This window comes from Acomys russatus, chromosome 21, assembly GCF_903995435.1.
Source record: "Acomys russatus chromosome 21, mAcoRus1.1, whole genome shotgun sequence".
NCBI lineage: Eukaryota > Metazoa > Chordata > Mammalia > Rodentia > Muridae > Acomys > Acomys russatus.
Genome location: NC_067157.1, coordinates 53,026,175 through 53,043,000, shown reverse-complemented (window position 1 = coordinate 53,043,000; position 16,826 = coordinate 53,026,175). Strand labels below are relative to the sequence as shown.

General features: G+C 46.3%; 1 protein-coding gene and 1 non-coding gene across 3 annotated transcripts in view; one reads left to right on the top strand and one right to left on the bottom strand.

Annotated features, from left to right (window-relative positions):
* Positions 1 to 16,826, bottom strand: part of Map3k4 (mitogen-activated protein kinase kinase kinase 4) — a 90,171-nt gene that overhangs the window by 56,560 nt on the left and 16,785 nt on the right. The window lies entirely within an intron of this gene.
* Positions 14,428 to 14,556, top strand: LOC127205403 (small nucleolar RNA SNORA17). Its single transcript, XR_007832619.1, has one exon. It is a non-coding gene; the product is annotated as a small nucleolar RNA SNORA17 (small nucleolar RNA).

Genomic DNA, 16,826 nt, shown 5'->3' with positions numbered 1-16,826 from the left:
TTACAACATAAAAAGAACTGAAACGGAGTCACCCTGTACAGGGCAACAATGCCCCTACTAGGTATCACAAGGATAGCAAATAAAAACCCCAGTGTCAGGTATGGGTTACTTCTACTGGAGCTGTTGGCCAGTGAGGGCCCATATTATCACTACTCTTGCTTACCTCTCAAAAGGTGATGGTAAGACTCTACTGCTGAAGTCACCACATACTTGAGTCATAGAACATGGAAATTATCAAGCTGGAATTGACCTAGAAGCTTCATCCCAACTGGCTAGGTTTTCATAGTGCTGGGTGGCACTATATATGCTAGTGTTTTCATAGTGCTGGGTGGCGCTATATATGCTACATAGAAAAGTAATCAACGTTATCCAGCTGTGAACTTTATGACCTACAATAATAACCAACCTGGCAAGATGGGCTGTTGGTGCAATAGTGGTACAAATGTCATGGAAGTAACCAACCACTTTCTGGTTGGATTTAAGTCCTGCTCCAAAGATGGAACCCTTAACCGGCACAGTTATTGAGGTCAGTAACCTGTGGCTAGACAGATCATATGCCCCAGGGAAGAATTTAATGTCATTAGTCTAACAGGACGTGGCATTAAACCAACTCCTAATGATTTCTCATTATGCCCATCTATTGGTGCATCAATAGCCATCATTAATGATCTTACAGAGAAGATCCTTTTCGTAGTAGTGGCGTGCTCAGCCATAAATGAGACAACTATGTCGCACCTTTCCTCCTCCCACAGCTCAGGACCTTAGTGGAAGAAAGGGCAGAAGTAAGAGCCAGAGGTGGTGGGTGACTGTAAGACAGTGTTTTCCAGACTAGCAGGGCAGTTGCACATATAAACTCACAGCAGTACACACACACACACACACACACACACACATATAAACTCACAGCAGTACACACACACACACACACACACACACACACACACATATAAACTCACAGCAGTACACACACACACACACACACACACATATAAACTCACAGCAGTACACACACACACACACACACACACATATAAACTCACAGCAGTACACACACACACACAAACACACACACACACATATAAACTCACAGCAGTACACACACACACACACACACACACACACATATAAACTCACAGCAGTACACACACACACACACACACACACATATAAACTCACAGCCGTACACACACACAAACACACACACACACACACACACACACACACACACACCCTATACAAGCTCAAACCAGAAAAAAAAAAAATCCCAGCATGGAGAGGGGAGGTAGACAAGAAGTTCCAGCTGAGGAGCTACCAGTAACTGAAGTCTGCTGCAAGAGAAAAATCAGTTGTTTTTATGGGTGTGGCCCTGGTAAGTACAACATGAGCCCGTAGATAGTCCCACACCTGAAAACACACAGGCAGCACAAATGGTGCTTGGTGGGTCTTTAAGAAATGAGCACACGAAGTCCGGTGGGTATGAGATGAGGAGGTGGACACAGGAAAGATAGGGGAGAAGATGAATATGTTTTCTTGAAGAAGTAATAAAAATATTCTAGAATCCCAGCTAGCGTAGGCTCTGCGGACCTGCAGGTGGACTTATGTTCACATGCTGGTTGTATTCTATGTGGCTGCATGGGACTTAGGTGGGCTGTTCAAAACCTCACCCTGCTATCTTTATAAAATAAAGATAACCCTCAGACTCTGTCCCTCTGAGGATTAAAGCCACTATTTCAGATGATCTGGAGTGTCACTAACTGGTGACTGCAGGCCTCAGACTTCGCTGTGCTCATTCGCCACCCGCTGAGGCAGTGAAGTCTAGGTGCACATTTGCACACCACCAGGGGTTCCCACAGCAGGGGATAGGGACAGAAGCCATTTCAACATCTTTTAAACTCTTCCACACACATGGTATTACAAAGTTGTTTCTACTTAGTTCCTTACTGACACACTCTCATTGAGCACTAAGAGACTGCATTTTACTACTGTCACATTGACAGTGCTACCAAGTATACGCTGCTCACAGCCAGCGTTTTCCCACTATGCTTTATTCCACACTCTGGGATGGAAATGACCAGGAAATCGAAGTACAAACATTTGATCAATTTACAGTGAATTAAATACAGACAGCAGGAATGACAGGTTGACCAGAAAAGTGCAGTGAAATAATAAATAAAACCTCTTCAGAGCACGCCCTCTGTGATGGGAGGACTGAATGAGTGCCTGAGAGCATGGGCAGACCACACCCCCCACCCCACCCCAACCCCAGCAGGTGACCATCTTTCTGAAGCCGGAAGGAGACAATTTATAATGTATGAGGTCTTCGCCCTGAAACCTTCCAGAAAACTGAATTGTGATTTAAAAAATAATGACGAAATGGGATGAGGTAAGGAAGGGCTTTGCAGAATACAAACAGCCACTTTTCTCCGCAGCAGCACTGTGCAGGTGAAAGAACTCGGGTATGTGACATGAAAGCTGAAGAAGGTTTTGGGAAAGGGACAAGTGATAGCAACTCTCAGCAGAGACCCGGGACCCGGCCTATGGCAGTCTTGATAGGAAAGACAAGATGAGGCCACTTGTAAAAAACTAAAAATAAAAATGCCCTCATCATGGCTTTGAGCCTTGTGCTACAGATGAAAAGACTGTAAGAAAGTATGGGTCAAGAATTCTTTGTATAGTTTAACTTAAGAAAACAAATTATTTCTAGTGTGTTCTCTACACATGGAAAAATTCACTTGCATTCACCAAATAAACAAAAAATAAAGTCTTGACATAAATCTATAGAAGGTGATTATCTGATTTTCAATTCTGCCACCAATTAAAAAACAAGCCATTGGTTTTAGTTGGTACCCTTTCAGGTGGTCTCAATAAACGAGATGCTAAAATCCCAGAACTTAATTCATTTAATTGCTCTAACAGGCAACGCTGAAGTGGAGGTGAACAGTCATAAGCTGTGTATCGTAGACACAGGAAACACCCTTCCTCATCATTATACAGTGCAGAAAGGAAAAGGGTTAGGGAAGCCATCCTGAGAGACTGCCAGCCACTGCTACACGCATAATTAACATGAAGGCTAGAGGCCTTAACTCTACAATGGTGAAGCTACACCACTGTCCTTTCTTCAGATTTACTTAGCCTGGTCAAGACAGTACTCACCCTGATGGGAAATGTTATCAGTTTACACTCCATCCAAGAAAGGCAGCAACTTAACTACAAGTCAGAACATTTAACATTAAAAAAATAAAAAAAGTCTAGCACCTGATAAATAAAAGTCATGATTTCTGCCATCCTCCCAAAGTTCATAAAATGGACAGTGACACAAAGGAAAAAGACAAGAGGAACAGACCAGAAGTGAATGACACAGAATAACGATGAAAAATAAACCTGAGCCCAAAATACTTTGGAAATAACAGATTAGACATAGCAGACTAGACAGGGTGGACTAGTCATGGCAGACTAGACAGAGTAGGAGAAAAGGAGAGCAGACTTCACACACAGCAACAAAAACCATCCAAGTGGAACGAGAGCGAAAGGAAGAGGGGCAGGAGGTGCTGCAGTCGGCGTCACAAGGTCAAGCACTGTGTTGCCAGAGTCCAAAGCACAGAAAACCTGAAAAGAAATGAGACCTGAAATTTTCAAACAGATCCAACAAACTTCAAGAACTGCACCCAGCCGGGTATGGGGGTGCACACTTTAATCCCAGCATTCGGGGAGGCAGAGGCAGTCGGATCTCTGAGTTTGATGCCAGCTTGGTATACAAAGAGAGTTCCAGAACAGCCAGGGCTATTACACATAGAAACCCTGTCTCGAAAAGGAGGGAGAGGGAGGGAGAGGTGGGGGAGAAAACTGTTTTATTAGGTGTAATTTATGATGTGTACCATAAACAAATAGCTGGAAGTCAGTACTGAATTTAAAGCCGCCAAAGAGAAATTACTCATTTTAGGAGCCTTTGCTCAGAAGTGATACTTAACAAACGAAAGGTATCAAGCAAGCTTACTGTTTTCCTTAAAGCACATGGACACAGAAATCTAGGAAAATAAACACCAGTGCTAAGTTCAAAGAGCTTGCATCACTTCAGTTAGGCAACCACAGGCATCCCAGGCCCTGCTCGCTATGCAAAGCGCACATGAGCAAGCTAATGCAGCTGGCTGACTGGTGTAGATGTTTACATGGATACCAAGCATTTGGGACTGGAGAGTAGTACAGGGCCCATGGGCATCATCCTGAAACATATGCCTTATTTGTGCTTAAAAACCTACAAATGTGTCTTCCTGGTACTAACTTCTGACAGCCACATAAATCAACGCTTTTCTCTAACATAAAACCCTGTTAAATGCCATTCACTTTGCACTAGAATCTAGTGTTAAAAAAAAAAAAAAAAAGTGTCTTGAACTCATTCCAAAGGATTTATAGTCTTTAAATGAAAATTGTGCAGACAGAAAACAAGACACAGCTTCAGAGACCTTGAGACTAAATCGCTCTGCGGTGGCCCACAATGGAAGCCGCAGTGCTGCCTGAGGGAAGAGCATGTAGGAGAGCTCAAAACACCTGGGGTCTGCAAACGCCCACGATGCTTCCTTCCTTCAGAGTTCTGCAGCGTGTCCTTCAAGATGAGCTGACATCTGCTACACCAGCAGCCATGGTGGCTGACCGGTGTCAAGTCCTCTCCTCTACCTCCCATTTGTCTACCCCATATGACTTAGCAGCAAAACAGATCCCTACTGGGGGGGAAACTGGAGGGTGTAGTCCTTTCTTTTTCTTGTCTTGTCTTGTCTTTTTTAAAGAACTTTTCCTCTGTTTGTAAATACCAGTTTGGGGGAGGGAGATGGAGGCACTACAGGGAGGAACAATTAACGCTACATTCCATTAAAGGGTCCTACTACTTTAGAAGTTTTCTGAAATATAGATATATAATATTTATAAAACTTCCAGCGGCACCAGGGATGGCAAGGCCCTTCTGCTACAGATTTCAATTATTTAGTCATCAAAGATGGGCAAGTCTAGCACTCAGGGTACTTCCCATGCTAGCAGAGGAGAAAAGCAATCATCAAATCCTCAATATCACCCAACTAGAACCCTCAAATTCTGCAAACTGTCGCAGTGACCTGCTGGCAAGATACAGTGGTGCAACAGTGGCACGAGTGTTGTGTAACGGACCACTCTGATAAGCTTTAAGGCCCGCGTCGTAAGACGCTGCTAAAGTGGCAAAGAGCCTGAAACCAGATGATCATAGGCCACAGAGGAAATCTTACTACAATTATTAGGTTAACGGAACAGAGCAATAAAATGACATTGCTATCCCCGCAGATCAGTACCCACACAGCCCTCGTCAGAGAAGCCTTTTCTTCAGTAGGTGGAAATTAACACAGGGACCCATGACTGGACGCTGTAGAGAAGGAGAGCCCTGGGAGCAGGGGGCCCCGCTTGGGATGTCCTCATCAAACCCCAGAAGCCAGGGGTCTATGGGAAGAGAAGATGGAAAGACCGAAAAGCCAAAAGCAGTCTATGACTCCAAGGAAACGGTCTTCCAGACAGAAAAGCATGCAGACCCTCTGGACTTGCACAAGCTCAGGCCAGACAAAGTCCCAGCACGGAGAAGGGCGTGGACACGAAGTGCCAGCCCTAACTGTGAAACTGCTTACAACTGGCACTTGCTGGGAAAGGTCAGACCCCTTTCCTCCACTGAGCATCAGCCACACTCCAGTTCAAGGCTGGAACTCTACAGAGCCCAAGGCGAGCTAGACTAGAAAGTGGGCCCTTTCAAAAAGAAAACTTAACTACAAAATTAGGAAATTCATTAAAGGGCAAATGGCTGATAATTATGGTTGTAAAAAAATGTATAAATAGGCAAGAAATGTTTTGAAGTGAGTCTCAAGTTCAGCTATGTATCAGAATCAGAACTTCAATGTTAACATGCAGATTTTTCTATACTTAGGAAGTAAGGGTTCTAACTAGAAACGTGCATTATAGCACTTACCAGAGCTCCTGGTCCACAGGCCAACGCGCTGCAGAGTGGACAACCATCACAGAGGGTGTGCTGAATCCTAGCTAAATGCCGAGCTCTTCTCTCCCATCCTCCCATGGCTACTCTCCTCCCCAGGAGCTGATTGCAGAGAAGTGTGGATGCCTCAGCAGCAGTCTTAGAGACCAGTGAGCAGCCCTTCATGATGCAAAGGACATCAGGGAGCTTTACAAAGTGTCAAGGCTACGCACTACTACAGCTTTCTACAAGAAACTTCAATTTCCTTATAAACAAATGTAATTCCCTTAGGAAGATGACTTTTAAAGAGAAAATACTAGGAAATAAAGGTACAGCACAGGTGGTCCTAATGGGACGGATGCTGAGGAACATGGTCCATTCACACAGGTGGAAGAGGCAGACCTAGGATAACCCAAAACCAAGTCAATGGTCAAAACCAATAAACAGACTTTATATCTGTGTTTTTAATCAGTTCTGTAATTGGTTACACATAAAGAATGATTTTTATTAGGACCGTGTAATTGCTGTCATTAAACAGTGAGAACTGGCCATCTGCCAGGCTGTCTGCCAAATGCCACACAGAACTGAGTTTAATCTTCACCAGACCCTTCCAGGCCCTGTAAAGAAGGATCCTTTGCCCAGACAGTCAGTTCATAGTGATTGTCTGATGTGCTCACATCAGAAGCAGTCCCTGATGGGCATCCAGCAAGGCCCTAGCGGAATCTCCCACTAGGCTGCTCCAAGGACCCTGGCAGTTTCAGAAGGATTCTTGGGCCACAGGGATGAGCTGCTGCCATAGTCTAATAACTTAAAAAAGGAGGGAGGGGGGACTCAGACAGAACTGGAGTCCTGCTGGTCCAATCCAAATGTCAAGGCCTCTCCTATGGCTGCCCTGTGCCTAACTCACTAGGAAGCATCTGTTCTCCCCAGGGCAGACATGCAAGGTCATTTCCATTAGAGTCTGTGGTTTGAGGGCCACTGCCTAGACAAACACCACAAAGCGAGAGAGGGATAGACTGCCCATGGCTCACAGAGCTATCTGCTTGGCCCACATAAGGACCCACACCTCTGGTAAAGCTTCAGCCCACTCGAACCCCCACATCAACAGGGAAAAGGCGGTGGCCTGAATCCAGGTTGAGGAGACCTAGATTGGCTATAATGTAAGTGAGAGGAAAGCTGAGATTCTTTTTGCCTGGCCTAATTATTACCCCAAGCCAAACCCTAGTCTCTCTCTCTCAGAGAACACTTATCTTTCCCACCAAGAATTCCATACAAACACACAGCACCTTTAATGAGTAGTGTCACAGCTCAGCCCATGCAAGCTTGCAAGTTTACACCTAAGGAAACCAACAGGCCCTGAGAGGGACAGTAAAACAAGCCTCCAAAAGCCGAATTAGCATTAAGACTTTTTCTGTTGAAGTTAGAATTCTGTATGAGATAGATGTTAAAGTTTTCTTATGATGTTATTTTCTGTTACTCACGTCTGCTTTGTCACTTGGCTTTATTCTAATTTGTGTGCAGTTGAAAGGACACACTGGTCCTTGCACACCTAATATGGACAAGTTCAACGCTGATCCTACTGGACAGAACTGGGCTGGGAAAATACAGAAGAGTTGCTCTTCCTGTCTTGTTGGGCTTCAGGACAAAGCTGGTCAAGACTCATGCTTATGCATTTAATCTCAGCACTTTGGGAGGAAGAAGCAGTGGGTCTGTGAGTTTAAGGCCAGCATGGTCTACATAGAGTCTCAGGCCAGCCAAGGCTACATAGTGAGACCCTGTCTCCAAAACAACAGCAGCAGCAGCAATCCACCCACTCAGCACGAAACCACACACCCCAGAGAGCTTAGGATGAAGTGGGGGCTTATACCACCAATGCAGATCATAGGAAACAGACTGCCAGGACAGAGGTGCTATCGGCGTAGAGTGGGAGAACTGGGAGGGAAACAAAAAGTCCTCCAAAGAGTATTTCAATGGAGACTTCAAAGCTCTGACCAGAAGGGGCTGAGTGGCCAGGCAGAGCTGAGACAAAGAGCAGCATGTGCAAAGGACCTGTGGCTGATAAAGCACAGCTCCTCCTTTGGGAAGCTGGAGGGGACCAGGAGACACTACCGCAAGACGAGTGGAGAAAACCAGGGTACTTAGGTCACTCACAGGGGCAGATATTTTGTGTTTCGTCCCAACACAAAATGTGGGTATGCACAGGAGAGAGAAGCATCGGCCAGTCTCCAAAGGGCCCAGTCTATCGCTTTGCTCTAGCGGGTAGAAAGGCAAACAGACACACAGCTACCTAGTACTGCATCGGTCTTTCTTCCCTATGAGGCTTCCCATCTCTAGCCACATGTTTCTTTAACACTGGAGGTGATTCCAGGAGATCCATCACTAGGTGATTTTTGTCTCCGTGTAAATGTTATAGAGCATGCAAGCCTGCAGCTGGACATTGGCTGATGCAATCAGTAATCTCAGCGCACAGGCAGAGGAGACGATGCTGTAATAAGCAACCTTGTGCAACAGCACACTGTTCTAACACATGCACAAAGGCAACACACACACACACACACACACACACACGTAAAGGCACAGAAAACACACCAACCAGAAACATGTTTATTATCATTTTCAAGTATTATATGCTGTGCATAATTGTGTTGCTATACTTTGACAGTCTGCATAGAAGTGTATCACAAACACCAGAGCAACGTGCCAGTGATGACCACACTACGCAATAGGAGGCTTGCAGCTCCATCATACTCTCATGGGACCTGGATGGTTCGGAGCATCATTACATATGAATGGTAGTACACACAGCCAGCCCAAGCAGCCACTCTGTCCATGCTGCTCCAACAGTAACCCCAGCTCACCTGCTGCTGTAACAGGGGAACCAGAACTGTCTACTTGAGAAAATGACATGCTAAGGAACTGTGAAAACCTTAAAGACGGCAAGCTGGCGCCTAAGAAGTAAAAATCACCCAACACAAAAGAAGCGAAGGTGCTTGTGTAAGATTTAACTCACAAAAACAACACTTCACAAACAAAGATGAGACAAACTGTGGAGATTATAAACAGATGTCCAAGGCTCCAGATAAAAGCATACGATTATTTCTTATTGTGTTGTTTTCACCACACAGGAGAATACACCCGCTAAGTGCAACTGAACACCCAAGGCCAACAAGGAGCATACTGGCCGTGTAGACCTGGAGACGTGAAAACCACAGGCAGCTTCTGAAACGATTTTCAACATGCAATCGACACATACAAGATAACGGTAGCATATGAAAACATGCAGCATCCTTGCTCATCCGTGGTGTCTGGGAGGCTCCTAAAGCTGAGCGCACGTTTCACCAGTGCTTAGGCCATTTTTCTGACTCCACAGTTCTCACCACATTCCCAAACACAAGCTGTGGCTCCTAAAAAGTTCAGAAGCACCAACATAGGTAATATTGAGCAGAGTCTCTTCTCAAAGGGTCTCACCCTGACAAATAGAAGACCCCACGATGATATAGATGCCACACCCATAACACACACGCATACACGCCCTGTGTCACAACAGATACACATACATGCACCGTGTGTCACAACACACATACATACATACACTCTATACTTGAAAAGAATCACATAAAAGCTAAGGCTTTTCCTAAATAAGGTAATTTTCAATATTTTATGACACTGTCTAAAATGTAGTTCTTGCATTCCAAAAGAGAAAAAAAGAAAGAAAGAAAGAAAGAAAGAAAGAAAGAAAGAAAGAAAAGTGCAAATTGTGGAAGTGAGCACTGAACTAGGTAATCACTAATTTAAGGGTAATTACAATCCTCCCACGGCTATGCTGAATATAACAAGGGCCAGCCTTTGGAAGGAAGACTGTTAGGAAACGTATGAAAGCTGACTTGGGGAAGGAGCTCCATGGGTACGAACGCAGGAGGAAGGCTACTATCACTGAAGGTGTGAATAAGCAAGCCGAGCCTCACTCAGACGGACCAACACTGCAAACGGAGGCCACGCTGAGACTTCTAGGGAACTGGCTTGTGCTCATGGGGCTCCTAGGCTCTATGAAGCCTACACATGAAGCCGCCATTATCTTTCCCGGCGCAGTTTGCCCTGTCTGTGCATTTCTGGACAGCGGCACATGGCACCTGAGCCTCATGCTCGGTGCCTCCTGGCCATCCTCTCAGCGCCACGTTCACAGTTTCTGCCACCATGCTCCCCAGTTCACAGACCAGTGTCTACTGCACTGACCACCCACTCTGGCTGTCACTGCAGAAGGCAAAGCTTGCATCTCAGGCTGCTCTTCCAACATTCACGCTTCTCCTTAGATACTGAGAGATGATTCTGTACTTAACAGCACTCTGGCCCCTGCCATTACTTCTGCATCTCTGGGACTGTCGCCACTGAATGCAGAGTCTCCCTGGCTGTGAGTCATATTTTCCTGCTTACTGGAGTGACTAGTTTTAGTTTCTTTTTGGTTTTGGTTTGAGGATGGGTCTTATTATGCAGCTCAAGGTGAGCCTCCTGCCTCAGCCTCCCTAACACTGGGATTACAGCCATGTGGTGCCACACTCACTGTGACCAGTCATTTTTATTGGAGAGCGATGTCATGAAGCTAACGTTATTTGGATTTTGCTGCTGTGCTTTAGAACCTGGGGTGGAGGGGAGACTGCTCTAGATTATTTCTAACTCCCTTCATCCCTTGTGCATCCTTTCAAGTTTGCTTAGGGTTAACGGCAGAGAAGCCTTTCTCTAGGCACAGCATGGCCCCACTGCTCAGCCAGGGACTCCAAGTCTACAGTGTACACAGCAAGACCAGCACAAAAGACTCTCCATCACTGGCCCCACGCAGTTGCTTCTGTGTGACCCTGCTCATCTTGAGCAGTCTCCACCCTAGACAAGTGTGTCTGTCACTGCAGAGTCCAGAGGCCTGGCAGACCCCTGGAGCCCTCCTGCATTCTTCCTCCCTCTCAAGTACTCTTCCCTAAATCTCCAATTGCCTCAGCCCCAAAATTCAATCTGCCTCCTCCACCCTGTTGGCCCAGGGTTGCCTTCCCAGCACCTCAGCCTGACACAGGCATCCAGGAAGAAAGGGGCTGCCTGCCTGCTTCCTGTCTCAGGACATACAGTGCCTGGTCTGAGTGTCATAAGCAGACACTCCATACTTACATTTATTCTAACTATCTTGGATCTGTTTACTACATGTCACTAAACAGCGGTACCATCCATGTTTTTATAACCCAAAAGTCGTTCTGTGTGTGTGTGTGTGTGTGTGTGTGTGTGTGTGTGTGTGTGTGTGTGTTAAAGTGAAATAACAGTACTTAATTTGCTACAGGTATAGGAAAAGCAATGCTTAACAAAGAGTCAAACTACAACAACCTAAATATTTCGTTCACACAAAGGACTGTATAAGGATTCCTGAAGGGAACAAAATAAATAAATTGATTTTACAGAAAGAAAAAAAATCATCCAATTTTTTTTGTTTTGTTTTGTTTTTTATTCTTTATTTTTTTCACCCAGTTTTAGAAATGAAAATATTTATATATTTTCACTACAATATCAGCATATTTGTTCATACCAATTAATCTCATCTGGCCCTGGCCTGAGTTTCAGATTATGCATGAGAGCACAGAGAATCTTTGAAGATTTAGTTTTTAAGGAAGATTATAAAACACCTAAAACTTAAAATTTAACAGGAAAAACAGACATCATTTAAAATACCTAACTATAGAAAAGTGACATATTTCTCAGATGCAGATGGTTTCCAAAGAAAAATAATCCTTTGACAGCTCACATGTTTGTCACAAAAGCCATTATGCAATTCTAAGGCCTATCTGAAAGTCTGCTCTCCGCTACAGTAATAAACTGCTCTTACAAGGGCCATTACTCCTGTACTGAGTCTCCCCGTCTCTCTGTAGCTGGCTCAGCTCCAGAACCTTGGTCATCTTCTTCTCTCCCTTGGTGCACACAGGGCCTTTACTAGGCAGACAGGCCTTGCTACAGACCATGAACAGACTCTACCATGGAAAGAAGGAGGAGCAGGGACCTCTGCTCCACGTTCACACAGTCACAGGCAAGGGAGACCAATGCAACCCCAGAAAGCAACAGAAGACAAAGGATTCCCTTTCCCGCGTTCACAGCTTTCCACGAAGCTCTGTGATCAACCAGCGTGTTGCTAAGTCACAAAGAAATGGTTATACGTAAAGTGAGATGTGTGGTCGATGAACCAGAACTGAGAATCTGGAAATAAATGCCCATTCCAATAGCCACCTAGCTTCAGCTTCAATGATCAGCACCATTCAGAGGAAAGGGTACTCAACAGACACTGCACAGAAAAGACAGACAGACAGACAGACATAGGAAAATGAATGAACTGGAGCTTGTAGCAAAGAAAATGAATGTGAAATGGGCCAATGAAGAATAAGAGAAGATGCTTTAGCAGCAAAGAGGAGTATGGCTGTAAGACCTTAGATGCAGCAATGGAATCTCACCAGTACAGGATCCTTTGCCAAAGACACAAAGGCCACGAAACTGATAAACGAGATGCTAACAAAGCTCACACAACAGTGGGACGTGCTTGCAGGCCGTAGATCTGAGGAGAGACCTGTCCAAAAGGCACATGATGACGCACAAGAAATGCCGATCACAACCCAGTGAGAAGCAGTATACATCCGGCAGGGCGGTCCAGAAGTCAGATGAGTGCAAGGAGGCAGAGATCAGAGCCCTCTCCACTGCTGGTGAGAACTGCAAACAGTGTGGCCATGCAGAACAAGTGATTAACAATCCTCCTCCTAGGTGGATACACACTAGAAAAGATCAGGACACAGCCACACAAAGCGAGTACGAGAATGGCCACAGCCACATCCTTCCTCATAGTCACACTGTGGAAACACCCCAACACCCCACTGCTGAACGGATAAGCTGCAGTCCATGAAATACTACACAAAATGCAGCACATTAGCCGGAACACTTCTCAGCCATACAAAGGAATGGAGAACAGCACACACAACATGCTGTGTACAAAACTTGAGAACATTTACGCTGGTGGAGGAAGCTGGCTCTGATCACATATGACTGAATGTACATAAAACTTCCAGAACCAGTAAACACATGCTGACAAAGGCAGACTGGTGCTGACTCGGGACTGGGAGGGATGGTGACAAGATGGGTGCATCTGCAGCTAAAGGTATAGGCGTCTTTACGTGGCAAAGGCTGTACAGCTCTGTGCTCACTGATCTGGATACCTGGGACCAGTAGATTATATAACACACAAAACACAACCCAACAAAGCTGTTTTTAACAAAAAAATGAAGGCAAGATCTCTGGCCCTCTAGTTCTCTTGTTAGCCTCCTATCCAGTTTGGGTGGTGATGTTCCAGGGGTGGAGACTCCAACATATACTTCAGAAGAGGCACAAGTTGTCTGCAGGCCAACATAGGAAGGGTGCCTCCCTGTTCTTTTGAGAAAACAAAACAGCAATAAGTTTGGCAAGTCAGAGGGAACAGGAGGACCTCTGCCAGCCATCCTAGCCCATGTTAATCATCTACTATTCCAACTCGGAAAAATTAATTTAAAAGCCACTGGCAAGTGGGCTGTTTTTGAAAAGAAGGGAGTTCTATTTAAATACAGACCAGAGGAAGCAGGGACCTCATGACAGGCTCTGCATTAACTCTCATTCAATTCCCAGGTGCAGGAGACTCTAAGCAAGTATCTGAATGTGTAAATCAACTGTGAAAACAGAATCAGAAGCCTCGCATGAGGAGCCTAAAGCAAAGTGTGCTTCGGTCTTATTAGTTCTACTTGTCCATTTACATTTCATTCTCAGAAAACATGAGCATACTGAGCAAGCAAAGGGCAGTGTGCCAAGAACAGTGAGGCCACGCAGAGGTCAAGCCATGATACCTCAGCAGAGCTCCACTGTCCCCACTGTCCCACTTAGAGGTACCATGTGCACTGCTGCCCCGTGACAGAGCATAAAGCATGAGCGGCACACACAATCACTAAGGCCTCCTGCGAGCAGGTGAGCGCTCTCCCGCCATGACCAGCCACCTTCTTTCTTCCCTACCCTTTCCTCCCCAAGGTGATGTTGGCCAGTGATTTATCACAACACTAGAAATCCTAAGGCACCCTCACTCGGGCTCTCTGTGGCTCCCTCACTACAAGCAAATCCAGACTCTCTCACCAGGGAAGTGTCAAAGCAAAAGCACCATGTCCTCATGTTAGGGGCGGCCTGCAGTGAGATGAAGACCACACAACTGAGGCACACTGGAATCAAAGATTATGTTCATCTGTCTAGTATACCACACAGTTCTTTTCAAAATATTTTTATAATTTCTCTCTTTAAAATTATTTTATTATGACATTTTCATCCATCTATCATTGCATTTTGCTTACATTTGCCCCCATACCACTCTTTAATTCCAAACAGAACTCTTCCTGTCACATGCCATATATAAATATGTATGTGTGGCTGCCTCTAGAGGCACAGCAGGTGTGTCTGCTGTGGCACAAATGCATCAGTAGGTGGCAGAGAGGAGAAAGGCTATTTCTCACTCAGTGTTCTGACCTATGAACATCTGAATGTAGTGGCCTAACATTCCCTGGAAAAAGTGAGCCCAAGACGACCACCAGTCTATTATCAGGGGGCCTGGACAAGGAGCACTCCACAGGCCCAGCTGGATAGGCTCCTAGGATAGAGAGCAAGCCAGAGACTAGAAGTACCCAGCCTGGGTCAAGCGTGAGTAAGCGCAAGACCATCGCCCGAAGCCACTCAAGTGTTCTAGGTGAAAAGCGAGCCAGAGACAATCATCAGACCTGTGCCATGGGGCCTAGACAGGAAGCTAGCCTAAGATGACCACCAGCCTGGCACTCAGCAAAGATGACTTCTGCCCCAACCATAATATACAAGCAGGGCATCACACTCCTGAGACCACTCCTGAGACGACCACAGACACTCAGAGACTGGGGCACCATAAAGAGGAACAAGTACGTGGTGGAGAAATGGAAGAGAAAGAGACACAGAAGGATGTGGGCACAAAGAAGAGAGGCAGAACTGGAGAGTAATGAGGAAACAGCCTGATGTAAGTGGCCGGTGATGGCATCTGGGACCACAGTGGGTGGGGTCCTGTCCTGTGCTGACGGAGCTGAATAAAGGTACATGGTCCTGCAGCAGCAGGCATTTGCTAGCACCAGCCAGGCAGATATCTTTGGTCTGAGCTGCCTCCTGGGACATAATGTCTAAGAATTGGCACCATCCCTCACTTGGACATCATGGAAGAGCTGGCCCTGGGGCATGAAAACAGGAGAGCTGACCCCGCCACTAGCCAGCTACAGTACTCAGAAGAGTGTCCCCTGAACATTCGAGGAGTTGCAGGTGAGCCAGCCCCAAGGATGAACGTGGGAGAGCTGGCCCTACCACTCATCTCCTGTGCAGTGGCATGGAAGAGAAAGAGATACCCTCCTCCCTGCTCACCAACTGCGGCAGGTGGGAGATCTGTCCCTGGAGTCATGAGAGCAGGAGCGCTGGCCCTGCCCCTCACCAGCCGCGGCACTCGGGGTTGTGGGACCTATCCCTCACCTGGGCAGCACAGTAGAGCTGACCCTGATGACCGGCCAAGTGAGCTGGCCCTGAGGGTGTGAGCGTGGGAGAGCTGGGCCCCGAAACTTGTATGCCATGAAGCAGCATAGGCAAGGGATGCCCTCCTCCATCCTTGCACCTTACCACCTACAGCAGGCAAGAGGCCCAGAGGTCATCAGAGCGGGAGTGCTGGCTCTGCCCCTCACCTGCTGCAGCACTTGGAGAGCAGGCCCTGCACCTCACCTGGACAGCACAGCAGAGCTGGCCCAGGATGTGGGAGTTGCGGGTGAGCCAGCCCTGAGGGAATGGGAAGAGGAGAGCCAGCCGGGCCGACCAGCTCAGATAACTCTGGGGCACAGAACCAGGACTTTGAATCGGCCCACCCCAACATCTACAGCATCGATGGACTGCTGGAGAACATGAAGGGGCTGGTCCTACAGAACCACAACTACAGGACCTCCTTGACACTGGACAACAGGATATCCGAGAGGAGTCCCAGTGAGGTTCCAGTACTGAGAGAGTAGCAGAAGCCACAGTCCTTATACCAGACCAATGACTCATTGCAATAAACATTTGCAAGCAAAAAACTATGGACAAGAGAGTATACTATGAACCACACTGTGACACACTACAGCTTCCACAGTGAGATTTTTTTTATTGTTGTTGGGGGGGGATGTTGCAAGGGTGGAGGGTGGACAGAAGGAAAGGGGGAGACGAGTGGGATTAGGATGTGTGATGCAAAATTCACAGAAAATGTGTGTGTGTGTGTGTGTGTGTGTGTGTGTGTGCGCGCGCGCGCGCATGTGTGTGCCTGTGTGTGTGTGTGTGGCATACACATACACCATAACACACATGTGAACAGAACAACTCTGTCGAGTTGATTGTCTCCTCCCACCTTTATGTGGGGACTGGAAATCACAGGTTATCAGGCTTGTGTGGCCAGAGCCTAATGACCCCTGAAACCATCTCTATACCTCAAGAATAAACTCTAGGTATTTGCAGTAGAAACTAGCACAAATACTCCGAGCATTTAGCAATATAAAAAGGTCTTAGGCCCCCGCTACATACAATTCAACAGGAAAATCCTGTGCTTACTAAGCTAGACCATACACACCACAATTTTACTCCATTAAAAAAAAAAAAAAAAACTTGAGCATACATAAAAATTGAGCGGAAAAAGATGCATTTAACAAAGTTTGTAACAGGAAACGGACCAGAAGCAGCTAGAAAGCCCAACAAGTTAGGAAGACACAAAGTGCACTGGGAGGGCGAGGCAGGAAGATGATGAGGC